Source organism: Gavia stellata, chromosome 13, assembly GCF_030936135.1.
Source record: "Gavia stellata isolate bGavSte3 chromosome 13, bGavSte3.hap2, whole genome shotgun sequence".
NCBI lineage: Eukaryota > Metazoa > Chordata > Aves > Gaviiformes > Gaviidae > Gavia > Gavia stellata.
Genome location: NC_082606.1, coordinates 841373 through 856542, shown reverse-complemented (window position 1 = coordinate 856542; position 15170 = coordinate 841373). Strand labels below are relative to the sequence as shown.

The following is a 15170-nucleotide window of genomic DNA, read 5'->3' as shown; positions in this document are numbered from 1 at the left end:
CTGCTCCAGCCCTCTCTGCCCTGCTGATCACATGCCCTCTGCAATGACACCTGGCTCCCTGGGAGTTTCAGGGCCAGGCTTCACTCGAAGCTATGCAGTTGAGACCTTCATGGAGCATGACAGCCACATGGAGTCAGGTTTCCAGAGGCCTTGACAGGTGGAATCCCAGGGACTGTCTGGCTGGCCTATCCCAGAGAGTCATGGTGAGTGGAGCGAAATCCAGTTGGTGGCCGGTTTACAAGCGGAGTCCCCCAGGGCTCAGTTTTGGGGCTGCTCTTGTTTAATATCTTTATCAATGATCTGGATGAGGGGATCGAGTGCTCCCTCAGCAAGTTTGCTGACGACACCAAGTTGGGAGGGAGTGTTGATCTGCTTGAGGGTAGGAAGGCTCTGCAGAGGGATCTGGACTGGCTGGATCGATGGGCCAAGGCCAATTGTATGAGGTTAAACAAGGCTGGTTTTTGCTGGTTGATGGTTTGACTTGATGATCTTACAGGTCCCTTGAACCCTTGAACAAAAACTACGACACCTTCCATGCAGGTTGTTGTTGTTGTGGAGAGGGAATGGCCTGGGAGAGTGCAAGAGATACATGGAAAGGACAAAGTGGAGCCTGGCTGAGGAAAAGTGAGGAGGGTGAAGGGAGAATAAATGGGAGGTGTGGATGAGTTAGAGGACAACAGGAGGGAGTTTGTTTATGTGCAACAGGTTTGTCTAGATCTTTTTGCCAGCACTGGCAAAACAGGCAATTTCCATCACCAGATGAAAGCAGCTCCAATTCCCTTTGGGCTCTGGAGCAGGAATATTTGGAAAATGACGTTGAGGAATTGGTGTGAGGAGGTGGTACATGTGGCAGCGCCTGCCTGCATGCAGATCAAGGGTGGGAGGTGGTTGCAGTGAAGAGGGTGAGCACTAGGAGTGGCTTCAGGACGTGTGAGCATAGCTGCCTTCCAAGCAGTTGACCTGGCTTTGATTCCTGGCCAACGCAGGGAAAATTTTCTTCAGCCCAGCTCCATGGTGCCTTGACAGCTTCTCGGGCTCAGGAACCACACAGCTTTCTCTGGGGAATTCAAGCTGCTCCCCTCACCTCCCTGCAGCCTTGAGACCAACTGAGACCAGTGCTTTCTGCCTGCTGGGAGGGCTGCAGGCTGGGCTTCTGACTGTGGTGCTGTTAGAGGAGCCAGGAGAGAGGGATTTCTGGCCTGGCCCAGAGTTAGTCCTGCTGCTGCTGCTGGTTGCACCTGGCAAGGAAAGCATGCGGCCGTGGCCGGGTACAATATATACAAGATCAATAATGCCTAGCTGGTTGTCAAGGGACACACTGCTTCATGAAGACAGGTATACAATTTGGGGGTGTGGGTGGAGGAGGCCTGTTCTTTATGTAATGTCTCAAAGTCACACGGGAGTGAATTTGCTCTCCATCCTCCTCTATCTTTTCAATCTCTCCAGTGCTGCCTGGTCAAACATGGGCTGGTGCCCACGGGGTGCCCTCCACAACCCAGTTGAGCCCACATGTCCGATTTTTTCTGCCACCTCATTGATCCTCACCACAAACCACATATTGTGCATCACTTTCCTTCCTGGCACAAACATCACTCTCAGGAGATGCCACATTGCCTTGTCTCCTGGTGCATTCCTTTACACCCTGTACCACCATCCTCTCCCCATCCCACCCCTCCACAGGAGTACAGCAACCAGCTGTAGCCATGTTTGCCTGCAGATGATCAAAGTGGTCCAGTCTCCTCTCCTTCAGCGGACAACAGGCAGCCTGGGGGGTAACAAACCCATGAAAGAGTGTTGTCATCTCAGACCAGTTCATAAGCCCACTTCTGTCCTCTGCCAGGGGGTACTCAGGGCAGGCAGTGAAAAGTCACTGCTTTCTCACCATACATGCAAAGCCCCCTGGGTACACTGCCAGAAGAAATGAGGTCAGCTCTCAAGTGCTTTCAGTGGCGGGGCTCAACATTGACCCCGAGCCATATCACAGGGCCGTGATGACCAGATTACAGACTCATGCTCCATTTCTCTGAGGCTTTTTAGCCTTTCTCTTGCCTGCTTCCTTATTTTTGATCGTCTGGTCTCAGTTCAGCGAGCTCCATCCAGAAATGGTGGTAAGCTCAGCATAAAGGCCGATATTCTTCCTTGCAGACCAAGACGCTAACTGAGGGAGGAGGAGAACAAACCAGCACGAGTCTCCAGCTATGCTGCACAAAGTCTTTAATGAGAAGGAGCAAATGCAGTGGCACAGAACAGAGACCAAGAAACACGTCTACAGGGTTCAGGGCAAAACAGAGAATGGCCCATTTCCCATTTCCCTTCACAGGTCAATGGATCAAAACCATCCTAACTGTGTTTCCCCCCACTCCCCGCAGCCGCTGCCTCTCCCTTACTTCTTAGAGTAAGTGTTAACCTGCATTGCTGTGACTCCATCTCTCTGGGCACCCATGGCCATGGCCCTCCCACACCCTCAGCCCCTTCTCTCTGCACTCCCAAAGTGCCCCTCAGCAAGGCAGACTGGTGGGTGTGGAGCAGCAGGCAGAGAACAGCACAGCACAGAGCTCTCCCCACAAGGCAGTGGGTGTCCTGGGGACACAGGTCTTTCTCCCTTCCCATCAGGCAGCTCAATCCCCAGCTTCCCAGCCACAGGAGGGGACCTCCAGGAATCTGCAGCTGGGGAGGAGGACAAGGCTGGTGCTAGCTCAGGAGACACCAATGAGATTGACTCAACCACCTGGGGGCTTTCTCTGTCCTAGTCTGCTGCTGTGCCCACTTGCAGGTCCAGCCAGGAGCAGGGCTGAGCAGGTATTCCCAGTGGGCACTGTATTGGCTATATGTGGCTAGGTGTTGGTAGTGGAGGGCAGAGGGGGAGCTGCTGGGTGGCCTCTGTGAGAAGAGGTAAGGGGCTGCCCTGTGCCACACACAGCTGGTTCCAGCTGCCTCCACAACACTGAGCCATCTGCAAAGCTTGTGGCATCTGCAGCACCCATGCTGGAACTGGTAGATGTTCCTGAAGGCACTGCGACCTGTGGAGAAGCCACGCCAGTGAAGAATTTTCCTGACAGGCCTGAAGTGTGTGGATGAGCCCATGCTGAAACAGATTTTCCTGTTTAGAACTGCAGCACATAGAGAACCCATGCTGGAGTAGTCTGCGGTGAAGGACTGTAGTTGAGCCTGGTAAAAGTGGGAGGAATGGTGGTGTTTTATTTGTCTTTCATTCCTCACTACACAAAACTACACATGGCCTGATCCATTTCTTCCCTTCTGGCTGCTCTGGACTAGAATTGAGTGCTGGACACACCCCCTCTGTCACTCCCATACACACGTCCGCTGAACAGCAGGTCCACTGAAGCCTGCGCCTGACAGTAGATCTGTGCAGCGTGCATGCCTGGAGCCCAGGGCCTGTTTGTCCGGTGTCATGCTGCAACCCTGGGCAGTCCCTGATGCCAGTCCACTCTACTCACTGGCTAGTGCTGCTTGAGATTTCCTGGCCAACATCTTACACACACACAGAATCACACACACACACACACAGAAAAAAGGGACTTCAGTCACACAGAAATGTGCAATGGAAAATACCAATCAACTTCTTGTTCTTCGTTTGACTGGAAAAGGTTTCCAGGAAGAGTTGCTCCTTCCCCTTTCCAGGGATCAAGGTGAGGCAGACCAGCTTACAGTTCCCCAGTTCCTCCTTTGTGCCCTTCTGGAAGATGGAGTGACATTGACTTTCTTCCAGGCCTCAGGAACCTCTCCCACTTGCCATAACCTTTCAAAGACAATTGAGAGGGGTCTCTTCCAGAAGTCCTCCTTGTCTGAGTGCTTTGTGACCTGGCAGCAGGAACATGGCATGGATATCTGCAAGTGAATCCCTGCTACCTGGGCACCTGATGGGTCAGCAGTCAGAACATGGCTTGGATGTTGACTGAGAGGTCACCTCTGCCTCCACAGGATATCCCAGATGCCCAGCTGAGGACAAGGCGTTAGTCCCTCCGGGACTTGCAGTGAAAGCTTTCCTGGGACAGACTTTCCCTCCTCTTCCCAGCCCAGAAACGTCTATAGTCACTGAAAGTGAAATGCAGAGCAGTTGGTGTTCCCTGCACAAACCAGCCCTTGTGCTCTCCATGGAGCCATGGAGCACTCTCAGAGCTCTTGGCTGATGCAGATCAAACCTAGAACTAGGTGCGTTTTAAAAGTGGGATGAAACAACCAGGCTGAGAATAAGATCGAGAAGTGGGCATCCTTGAGTTGTCATTATATGGTCCACATGAAAACTTTTATTCAATGCAATTAAGAAGGAAGCCAAGAACAAAGGCATGGCTGAAAAGTCCCTTTACTGCACACAGTCTTTTCCCCATGACAGTGACTTGAGATGGACTCATGAGCAGGAAACCTACTCACAATAGCCTTGACTCCTACAGATAACCTCCACCCACCAAAAAACACACACAAAGAGAATATTAGGTCTCAGGCTCTGATTATGATTTGCATGGGGTTTATGTGAACCAAAGGGTTTTATTTAAAACAGCAACAGCTGCCAAGAATGATGCAGTCCTAGGCAACATCGGTTGGAAGGCAGCTTGCAGGTGTGTAGACCATGCTCCAGCTCAGTGCAGGGCTAACTGCACAGACTATGGAGGATCCTTGGTGCCTTGTCCAGCTGACTTTTGAAAATCCTGGTGATGGAGAATCCACCTGTTCCAGTGAAAAAGAAATCTCCAGGGGATCTTTTTCCTGATATCAAATCAACTTTTCCCTTGTTGCCAGATGTGTCTGTGGTCTCATCCTTTCCTTGAGCACCTCCAGGAAGGGACTGCCTCCGCCTTTTCTACAAACCGTGCTTCACACAGTGGAAATCTGCAATCAGTTGCCCCCTCACCTTCTCTTCTCCACACTGAACAAACCAAGATCCCTCAGCATCTCCCTCAAACACCAGTGCTCCGGCAGCCTCCGATCCCACCCTGTGCATGTCATCTCTTCCTGATAGACAAGTGCACAGGAAGACCTCTTCTGTGGCTCATACATCCTGACCACGGTCCGTCTGAAAAATGCCACCAGTGCTCGTGCAGCCTGCAGTGGGATGGTGTGGGGTTTCTCTGTCCTGGCAGGAGTGTTGGAGAGACATGCCCCAAGCCTGAGATGGATGTGTGCATGGAATGCCACCTGCTCTGCATTTCACTTTCATGCCAGTTACTAAGAGGCCCTTGTAGGCAGAAGGGCGGGAAGGAGGAGGGAAAGTCTGTCCCAGCACAGCTTTCACTGCAAATCCCGGAGGGAGCCTTCACTCCTACTCCTGGTATTTACTTCCCGTCTGTCTCCAGATCATACCCCATAACCCTGGGATCTTCTCACCAGTGCTGGCACCCTCACTGTCATCTCCTGGAGGCCCACTTGTGGACCTGGGAGGCTCAGCTGTGAGAGCCCCTGGCTGGCAGGGTGGGGACCAGGCCTCAAGCCCCTGTTCAGGTGAAAGCATACCTGTTTGGTGGGTACATGGTTGGAGTGGGTCATCTAGAAAGCTCCTTTCCAACACAAGCTCATTGATGAAAGCTGAGGGGAAGGATCATTGTCCTTACCTTGGCACTGCAGAAGCCTCATCTGGATTGGTGTGCCCCTTTTGGTTTGATGTAAGCTGAAGTTTCCTGGACAACACCTCACACACACACACACACAAACACACACTCCCACAAAAAGAGGAGAGCACAGTCACACAGAAATGGGCTACAAATAGTGTAATGAAAAAGCCAATCACTTTCATGTTCTTCATTTGTCTGGAAAGGGTTTTGAGGATGAGTTCCTCCTTCCCCTTCCCAGCGACTGAGGTGAGGCTGGCCAGCCTGCAGTTCCCCAGGTCCTCCTTCGTGCCCTTCGTGCCCTTCAGGAAGATAGGAGTGACATCGGCTTCATTCAGGCCTCAGGAACCTCTCCCAACTACCGTCACCTTTCAAAGACAATCCAGAGTTTCTTCTTCCAGAAGTCCTCCTTGTCTGAGCATTTCAAGAGCAGTCAGCAGGAAGACAGCAGGGGTATCTGCAGGTGAACTCCCTGATAGCTGAGTACCTGACTGGCCAGAAGCCAGAACATGGCTTGGATGTTGACTGTGAGGTCACGACTGGCTCCGCAGGCAATAAACCATCTGCAGGAACATGGCTTGTGCTAGGTGCTTGTGTTCCTGATAAGCAGCAGCATGCACATTTTGGGCTATGTGCTTGTGAGTTCCCTTCTACCTCATTCCCTGCTGGTCCAGCAGCAGGTGTGTGGTTTGCATTTTGAATTTAAGGTCACTTCTGTCTCTGCAGCTAACAGGGCACTGTGAAAAAGCAAAACCAACACTAACAAGCTGCAAAAAGTGAAATGCCAGCTGCCTTTCTGGGAAAGGAAGTGAAAGGGGGCGTGGTGCAGCCCTGCAAGAGTCGCCCAAGAGACAGTGACTCCTCTGACAGTGGCAGTGTTCAGACAGTGGCAGTGTTCAGAAGTAGATGGGGCAAGGCCCAGAGCTTCCTGAGGTAACTGGGAAGTTTGGTTGGCTTGGAGCAGGAAGTTGTCCCAGAGAACCTCCGAGGTCCTTTCTAACCTTCTGGGGTGCCCTGAGTCTCATGGGCCCTTGATCAGCCACTGAAAGGCAATGCCTTGGAAGGCAGCAGCAGCATGTAATTCCGTAGAAGCATCAGTTGTTTCAGGAATGGTGCTAAAATGTGTGGAAATGCCCTTGAAGAAAGCAGCACTTTGGGAGGAACGAGGCTATGAGCTCTGGTATCACTGGCATGCCTGAGGCCGGGCCACCATGCACACTGAAGGCCACAGCAGGGTGACTCATGTTTGCCTGGAGTCCAGGGTTTTTCCCAACTCTTCCACATCACAATGACTCCCAGGAGCTCTGGGAAGTTGATCCAATGTCCCTTTGTAGTTTGAGAGATGTGGAATGGGCCACCCCATCATTGACTCAGGAAAAAAAGCTGTGAGCTTTTGGCTCCCTGCCCTGAGCCTCTCCTCAAAGGCAGGTCATCCAGGCCTCTGGCGTCAGGGATGACCTTGCTGAGCAAAACAGGCCAATTTGGGTGTGGGTCTCTTTCAGGGAAGGACATAGGCATCTTTTTGATCTTCATCCTATGTCTTGATTTCCTTGTTTCCAACAGGTTCTCCACTTCCAATCTGAGCCCAGACCCCTGGTTGGAAGAAGCGTGAGGGCCTTGTCATGTCGTCAAGGGACATGGCTGTGGAGATCCCATGGAGAAGTCACTTGAAAGACACCTGCCTGACCCTCTGGTCTGCTCTTCGTTGTTATGAATCTACGTTTGTTCCCTGGGCTCATGGGGCAAAAAAACAGGCTGTGGCAGAGCCTGATAAGCAAAAGCAAGGTCCTCATGGCCCTCACTCCTGCCTGCAAGGGAATTTTCTCCAGCTACAACGATTCTTCTGTGTCATTGAGCTTTGCCACATCCCTGGAGAGGTGCGTCTCCTTCCCACATGGGATTGTGCAGCCTTGACGTTCTGCCTGAACTTACCAACAATCTCCTGGGTGTCTACGATGACCCGTGGGGCGAAACGTCTCTTTGGGTTAGCTTGAGTGCCTGCACTGAAAGCGCTTGAGAGCTAACCTGAAGTGTCCCTCATAGCTGAATTTGACCGTGACTGGTGGCCACGCTCACCGTGAAGCGGACAATGTGACAAAGGCAATCTGTATGACACAAACCCACTTAAAATCTCCCTCCACAGTAGCCTGAGACGTCCGAGTTAATTGGCCTTAGGAAGCTGGGACACAGATGAATTGTTTCGATGCTAGGAAGCATCATGCTCACAGGCGCTGAGTCTGATAGAGGACACAAAGTAATTATTGCAGAGGTCAGGTTTGGAGGTTTGGAGGTAGCTTGGGTGCAGCGATCATTCCCTGTTGGAATTCTCAATCTTGAGGGGTACAGGACATGTAAAAAGTCAAGTCAGGACCCTAAAACTCAGAAGGGCAAACTTTTGGCTGTTTAGGGCGGTAGAGTGCAGGAACCCTTGGGAAACTGCCCTCCAAGACAAAGGAGAGGAGGGCTGGGATATATTGTTACATATTTTTCTTAGGGAGCCAGAGCTCTCAGTCCTGACATGCACAAAGTCAGGCAGGGGAGGCAGGAAGCCAGCTTGGCGAAGTCAAGACCTCTGAGCCAAACTAAACCACAAAACCAAAATGCATAGGCAGTGGAGACATCCTGGGGAGATTATACGGATATGGCCCGCGAGTGCAAGGAGGGCATCAGGAAAGCCAAGGCACAGCTGGAGCTGACCTTGGCTGGGGACGTGACAAATAACAAGAAGGGTTTCTTTAGGTACATAGCACAACAAAGGAAGATGAAAGAAACTGCACCCCCCTGAGGAGCGAAACGGGAGACTGGGCTACAACCGACATGGAGAAGACAAAGGTACTCAACACTGTTTTTGCCTCGTCTTCACAAGCACGTCCTCTAGCCGTGCCAACCAACTCACAGAATCCAAAGGCAGGGACTGGGAGAATGAAGTACCACCCACCATAGGAGAAGAACAAGTTTGAGACCATCTAGAGAACCTGAATGTGCACAAGTCCTTGAGGCCTAATGAAATGCATTTGAGGGTCCTGAAGTAATGGTAGAAGAAGTTGCTAAGCCACTATCCACCACAAGTCGAGGCAGATTGGTGACGTTCCCAGTGACTGGAAAGGGGAAGCATAATTGCCATTTTTAAAAAGTGAAAAAAGGAGGATCTGGGGAACTACAGGCCAGTCATTCTCACCTCTGTGCCCAGCAAAATGATTGAGCAGATCCTCCTGGAAACTATGCTACGGGACATGGAATACAGAGAGGTGAATGGTGACAGCCAACATGACTTCACTAAGGACAAATTGTGCCTGAAATCTTAGCGGCCTCCTAAGACAGATTTACAACATCGGTGGATAAGGGAAGAGCGACTGATGTTATCTGTTTGTGCGAAGCATTAAATACTGTCCCCGCACAATACCCTTGTCTCTAAAGTGCAGAGACATGGATTTGGCAGGTGGACCACTTGGTGGATAGGGGATTATCTGCATGGTCACACTCAAGGAGCTGTGGACAACAGCTTGATATCCGGGGTGGAGACCAGTGACCAGTGATGTCCCTCAGGGGTCTGTACTGGGACCAGTAATATTTAACATTTTTGTCAGGGACATGGACAGTGGGATTGAGTGCCCCCTCAGCAAGTTTGCGATGACACGAAACTGAGTGCTATGGTTGATACTCCAGAGGGAAGGGATGCCATCCAGAAGGACTTTGACAGGGTAGAGAGGAGGGCCTGTGAGAACCTCATGAAGTTCAACAAGGGAAGTGCAAGGCCCTGCACCTGGGCCAGGGCAATGCCAAACATGGATACAGGCTGGACGATGAGAAGATTGAGAGCAGCAATGCAGAGAAGGACTTGGGGGCTACATCAAAAGCAGTCTGGCTAACAGGTCGATGGAGGTGATTCTCCCTCTCTAGTATGGTATGAAAAGGGAGTACAATATTTGAGATGAAAGAGGCAAAGTCTTAATCATCAGCAAGGCCTTGACAAACAGCAACTACTAGATGTTTAGATGCTTCATGAGCAAGGAATGTTTGTGATGCTGTGGGGCTCTGGGACACAGCATAAAAGCCTGCGCTGCTCCAGGCTCTGCATCCTCCTCTCTTGCCTCCCTTTCCTCAAGGAACAAGGTAAGCATGAGCCTGTTCCATCTCTCCCTGTGGTCTGAACTGCTGTCATGGTGGCTACTCAGGTTGATACTTGGGCTGCATCAACTTGGCCCTGCAATGGAAACGTTCTACAGCTGCAACCTCTTTCCCTTTTGGTAGAGGTGGCTGGGGAAAGCTAGGAAGAGGGGGGTTCTTTCAAGCAGAAGGGGATCAGTGGGGCTCAGCTGCAGGGAGATTTGCTTGGCCAAATTTCAAATTGCAGCAGATGGTCTCTAATGAAATGGCCAAGTGCATCCAGTGCCACCTTAAATGCAGCAATGTTTGTTTTGGAGATGGGGTATGATCAGTCTTACCACTTGTGCTTTAAAACCACTGTGCATGGTCCTATCCCAAAAGTGGTCAGCCTTTCTGTACCATGCTACTTGGAGAGCATAATGAGTGCCATGAGAGCTGTAGGCACACTGTGTGTTTTTAAGAGGTGATTTCCGAGACATGTCTTCAACGCAGCCTATTTGTGCTGAGACAATATTATCAATCTTCAGCTGTGCTATTGCAGAAGGAACTACAGAAGGAGGTCCTGGTGGAATCAGCAGCCATTTAGGCACAGCTCTGCTCCTAGTCCTTCAAATCTAGCCTTAAGGTGAGATGTCACACCTGTTGTGCGTATTAGCAAGATCAGCTGCAGGCCCTCTCTGGACATGGAGCTAGAAATGGAGATGGAGGGCAGCAAAGTGGATCTTCAGAGAGAGCTGAAGAAAAGAAAGACAGACTGATGTTGGGGTCTGTGTTTGTTCTGTGTTTCAGGTTTGCCTCCCTCACCAAGAGATGTCTTGCTTCAGACGCTGTCTCCCACGCCCCTGCGGCGCCTCTGGCCCAACCCCACTTGCAAGCAGCTGCAGTGAGCCCTGTGTCGCCCGCTGCGCTGACTCCACGGTGGCCATCGAGGCCTCCCCGGTGGTGGTGACCCTGCCGGGCCCCATCCTCACCTCTTTCCCTCAGAGCACAGCCGTGGGATCCTCTCTGTCAGCTGCTGTTGGGAGCTCCCTGAGTGCCGGTGGGGTTCCCATCTCTTCTGGGGGCTCCCTTGGTCTGGGGGGGTCAGGGCTGTGTCTGCCTCCACTCCACTGCAGTCTGAACTGCTGAAGCCAGCAGATCATCTCCTTTAGAGCAGGAAGAAAAATGAGGACCCTGCAGCAGGAGCATGGCCATGGCATGCAGATGGGCTGGGTGTCCTCATCCCACGTGGCAGGAGAGACCTGTGCCCACTGCTCCTCATTGCACGGCAGGCCTCACTATTGCTCCTCTGGATCTGCTTTGCTCTGAGCTCCTCAAGAAAGGGCTCATTCTCTTTTGCTTTGATGAACCTCCTGCTGACAGGGGGAGGGTGCTGGAGTTAGGGACTGCTCTTGGTGGGCTGGGATTGTCACCAGGTAGAGCAGAATGGCAAAAAGCATTTTGGTGTGGAGCTTGCCCTTGGGAAACGGGCCATTCTCTGTGCCTCCGTGAATCCTGCAGACGTGTTTCCTGGTCTCTGTTCTGTGCCACTGCATTTGCTCCTTCTCATTAAAGTCTTTTTGCAGCATAGCTGGAGACTTGTGGTGGTTTCTTCTCTTCCTCCGTCACTTAAGCCTCTGCTCTGCAAGGAAGAGCAACTGGCCTTTGTGCCGAGTTTACCGCCACTTGTGGATAGAGATCCCTGAACTTGTAGCAGAGCACCTAAAAGCCTCAGAGTCATTGAGCATGAGTCCTTAATCTGGTTTCCCAGCGTTCATTGTGAATGTTCATACATCCTTTTGCGTTAAACTCTCGGTCCTCTCATTTGTTGTTCACAAACCTCATTTGAAAAACTGTCTTGGCACTTCTCTGCTTCATTGGTGTTGTGGGAATAAGTTCGCGGGGATGGGTATGGATTGGAAAGCAGGAAAGTGCTGGTTTTCAGGTCTTGATATAGGCAGTGTGACTGCAACATGGGGTTAGGGTGGGCATTTCAGCAGGGAACCGAGCATGCGCAATCATGATCCGTCTTTTTGTATCTCCAACTACTTGTAGCATTGCTGATGACAGAGTGGGAGTCTGTAAATACTGTCCTAAAACAAACCCCACATACAACCCCACCCTCCAGAATGCTTTTTGACTGACAGCACAGCAAAGAATGTTGCTTTTTTTCTTTATGCAACATGGGAATCAGAGACTTGAGAAGGTTCATGCCCTTCATGTAGAGAGTCTAGTTGAGAGAGGCTCCTTGTCTTTTCCTTGCCCAGAGGCTATAAGCTGCCAGAGAAATGAGGTTGTTTTACTTCTTAGTTACCAGGAACATCATTAAACCCAATTCCAGTAAACTTCCAGATGTCTCTGCAATACCGGAGCCTGGAAAGTGTAGGTCAGAGTCTCCAGGGTGACTTCAGCTCAGACAGACAGGCCTCCTCCTACCACACTCGAAAATTGCATACCTGCCTTCATGAAGCACAGTCTCTCCCTTGACCACCACCTAGGCATTAATGATCTTCATCGGTGCCTTGCAATGGCAGAATGCTTTTCTTGCCAGGTGCAACCAGCCACAGCAGCAGCAAGCACAGCTCTGTGCCAGGCTAAAACAGCCTCTCTCCTGGCTGCAGTGAGGAGCTCAGCCTGGAGCCCTGCCAGCAGGCTGAAAGCATTGGTCTCAGTTGGTCTCAAGGCTGCAGAGAGGCAAGAGGACTGGCTTGAAATCCCAGGGGAAAGCTGGGTATTTTTTGAGCAGGAGAGGCTGCCTGCAAAAGATGTAAGAAAACCTGGAGCCAGGCTACAGAGATGTTTGTCAGCACTGGCCAGGAATCAAAGCCAGGTCAGCTGCTCAGAAGGCAGCTATGCTCACCACTATACCAGCAACGCACCTGTGGGCAGTGCTGCCTCCTGCTCCTCCAGATCAGAGCCTGGCCTGTCTCCTGCTCCTCCACTTCACAGACTGGCTGGCCTCCTCCTTCCATCCCCCTATACACAGACTTCCTCAAGCCACTCCTCATGCTTATCCCCTCAACGGTGACCAGCTCCCACTCTTGCCTTGCATGCACACAAGCACTGCCATACGTGCAACCTCCACACTGACTCATTAACAAAATTTTCCTGCACCAGAGGCAAAAGGCAATCAGAGCTAATTTCACCTAGTGAGGGAAATGATCCATTTTGCAGATCCTTTAACATTTTGGTCCATGCTCAATAATTGGAGAATGCTTGAGAATGCTGGAAAAAAGTTCAGGACATACCTATTCCCCCAAAACAATATCTCTCCTGTCTCCCTCAAAGTCATCCAAACATTCCATTTATTCTCCCTTTTCCCCTTCTCACTTTTCCTCATCCAGGCTTCACCTTGCCCTTTCCATAGATCTCTCCCACTCTCACAAACCATAACCCTCTACACACCAACAACCCGCAGGGCAAGTGTGATAGTCTTTGTTCAATGGTTGACACCACCCTACGTCCCCAAGAGGCTGGAGTTGCTGCCAGGAGGTCACCATATTCCCTGCAGGAATTTCCCCACCCTAGTCCTCACAGCAGCCTTGGAGTCCCCCTCAGATAAATTTGAGAAGCAAAGCAGGGTCTAATATCCCACCCCACAACTGCCACCAGCCCTGGTTGTCTCCACACAACTGCCTTCCCTTCTTCCCTGGCAGCAGCTGAGACACCAGCTGGGGAGTGAAACCATGTCCTGTGGCAGGATATCCCAGATGCCTGGCTGAGGAAAAGGCACTGGGAGCTTCACCTGTTGTCCCTGGGATTCCACCTGTCAAGGCCTCTGGAAACCTGACTCCATGTGGCTGTCATGCTCCATGAAGGTCCCAGCTGCAGAGCTTTGAGTGAAGCCTGGCCCTGAAACTCCCAGGGAGCCAGGTGTCATTGCAGAGGGCACGTGATCAGCAGGGCAGAGTGGACTGGAGCAGGTAGTTGTGGCCGAGTGGTGAAGGTGATGGACTAGAAATCCATTGGGGTTTCCCCGTGCAGGTTCGAATCCTGCCAACTACGGGGCACAGTCTCCTTTTGGGCTCCCTGCAATTGACCACGCTGCAGCTGTGGGACTCCAGATATCTGCACAGGGCACCCCTTTGCCTATCATCCTTGTTCCTGCCTCCCCCAGAAATGCCTGCATGGATGGGAAATTCTTCTCCCCATTTACAAGGTAGGCAAGTTTGGTGAAGACAAAGGGCCAGTAAGAAGTCCACTTTTGTTGGTTATTGAGCAAAACTTACGAGCCTGACCTCACCACATATCCCAAGCAGCACAGCCCCATCAGCTCTCTTCCCTACACCTGACCTCGAATGGCTGCCAGGTGCCCACCAAGCCACTCTATCACACCCCCTCCTCAACTGGACAGGGGGAGAGAAAATATAACAAAAGTTTTGAGTTGAGATCAGGACAGGGAAATCGTTCACCAGTTACCATCATGGGCAAACCAGACTCAACTTGGGGAAATTAATTTAATTTATTACCAATCAAATCAGAGCAGGATAATGAGAAATAAAAAGAAATCTTAAAACACCTTTCCCCCACTCCTCCGTTCTTATTGGGCTCAACTTCACTCCCAATTTCTCTACTTCTTTCCCCTGAGCAGCACAGTGGTATAGGGAATGGGGGTTGGGGTCCGTTCATAATGCGTTGTCTCTGCTGCTCCTTCCTCCTTGCGTTCTTCCCCTGCTCCAGGGTGGGGTCCCACCCATGGGACACAGTCCTCCATGAACTTCGCCAATATGGGTCCTTCCCATGGGCTGCAGTTCTTCATGAACTGTTCCAGCATGGGTTCCTTCCACAGAGTGCAGTCCTTCAGGAATGGACTGCTCCAGCATGGGTCCCCCACGGGGTTACAAGTCCTGCCAGAAAACCTCCTCCAGCATGGGCTCCTTTCCATGGGTCACAGGTCCTGTCGAGAGCCTCCTCCTGCCTGGACTCTCCACGGGGTCACAGCCTCCTTTGGGCATATCCACCTGCTCTGGTGTCAAGTCTTCCACAGGCTGCAAGTAAAAATCTGCTCCACTACGGACCTCCATGGGTTGCAGGGGGACAGCCTGCCTCACCATGGTTTTAACCATGGGTTGCAGGGGAATCTCTGCTCTGGCACCTGGAGCCCCCCCTCCTTCTTCACTGACCTTGGTGTCTGCAGAGTTGTTTGTCTCACATATTCTCACTCCTCTCTTCTGGCTGTGATTGTGCAGCAGTTTTTCCCCCTTCTTAAATATGATATCACAGAGGCACTAGCACCAGCACTGATTGGCTCAGCTTTGGCCAGCGGTGGGTCTGTCTTGGAGCTGGCTGGCTTTGGCTATGTTGGACAAGGGGGAAGCGTCTGGCATCTTCTCACACAAGCCACCCCTGTAGCCCCCCTGCTACCAAAACTTTGCCACGCAAACCCAATACAGCTACTAATCTCCAAAGAGAGCCTGCACAACAGGGCCCTCATTGCTAACGAAGGAGGTATAACACTTCATGGATCTGAGATCTTGCCTGGGATCCTGCGGTTATTCTGCCTGACCTGTCCCCACTCTT

General features: G+C 51.5%; 1 non-coding gene across 1 annotated transcript; it reads left to right on the top strand.

Annotated features, from left to right (window-relative positions):
- The first annotated feature begins 13573 nt into the window (after window positions 1-13573).
- TRNAS-AGA (transfer RNA serine (anticodon AGA)) lies at window positions 13574-13655 on the top strand. Its single transcript has one exon. It is a non-coding gene; the product is annotated as a tRNA-Ser (tRNA).
- The last annotated feature ends 1515 nt before the right edge of the window (window positions 13656-15170 follow it).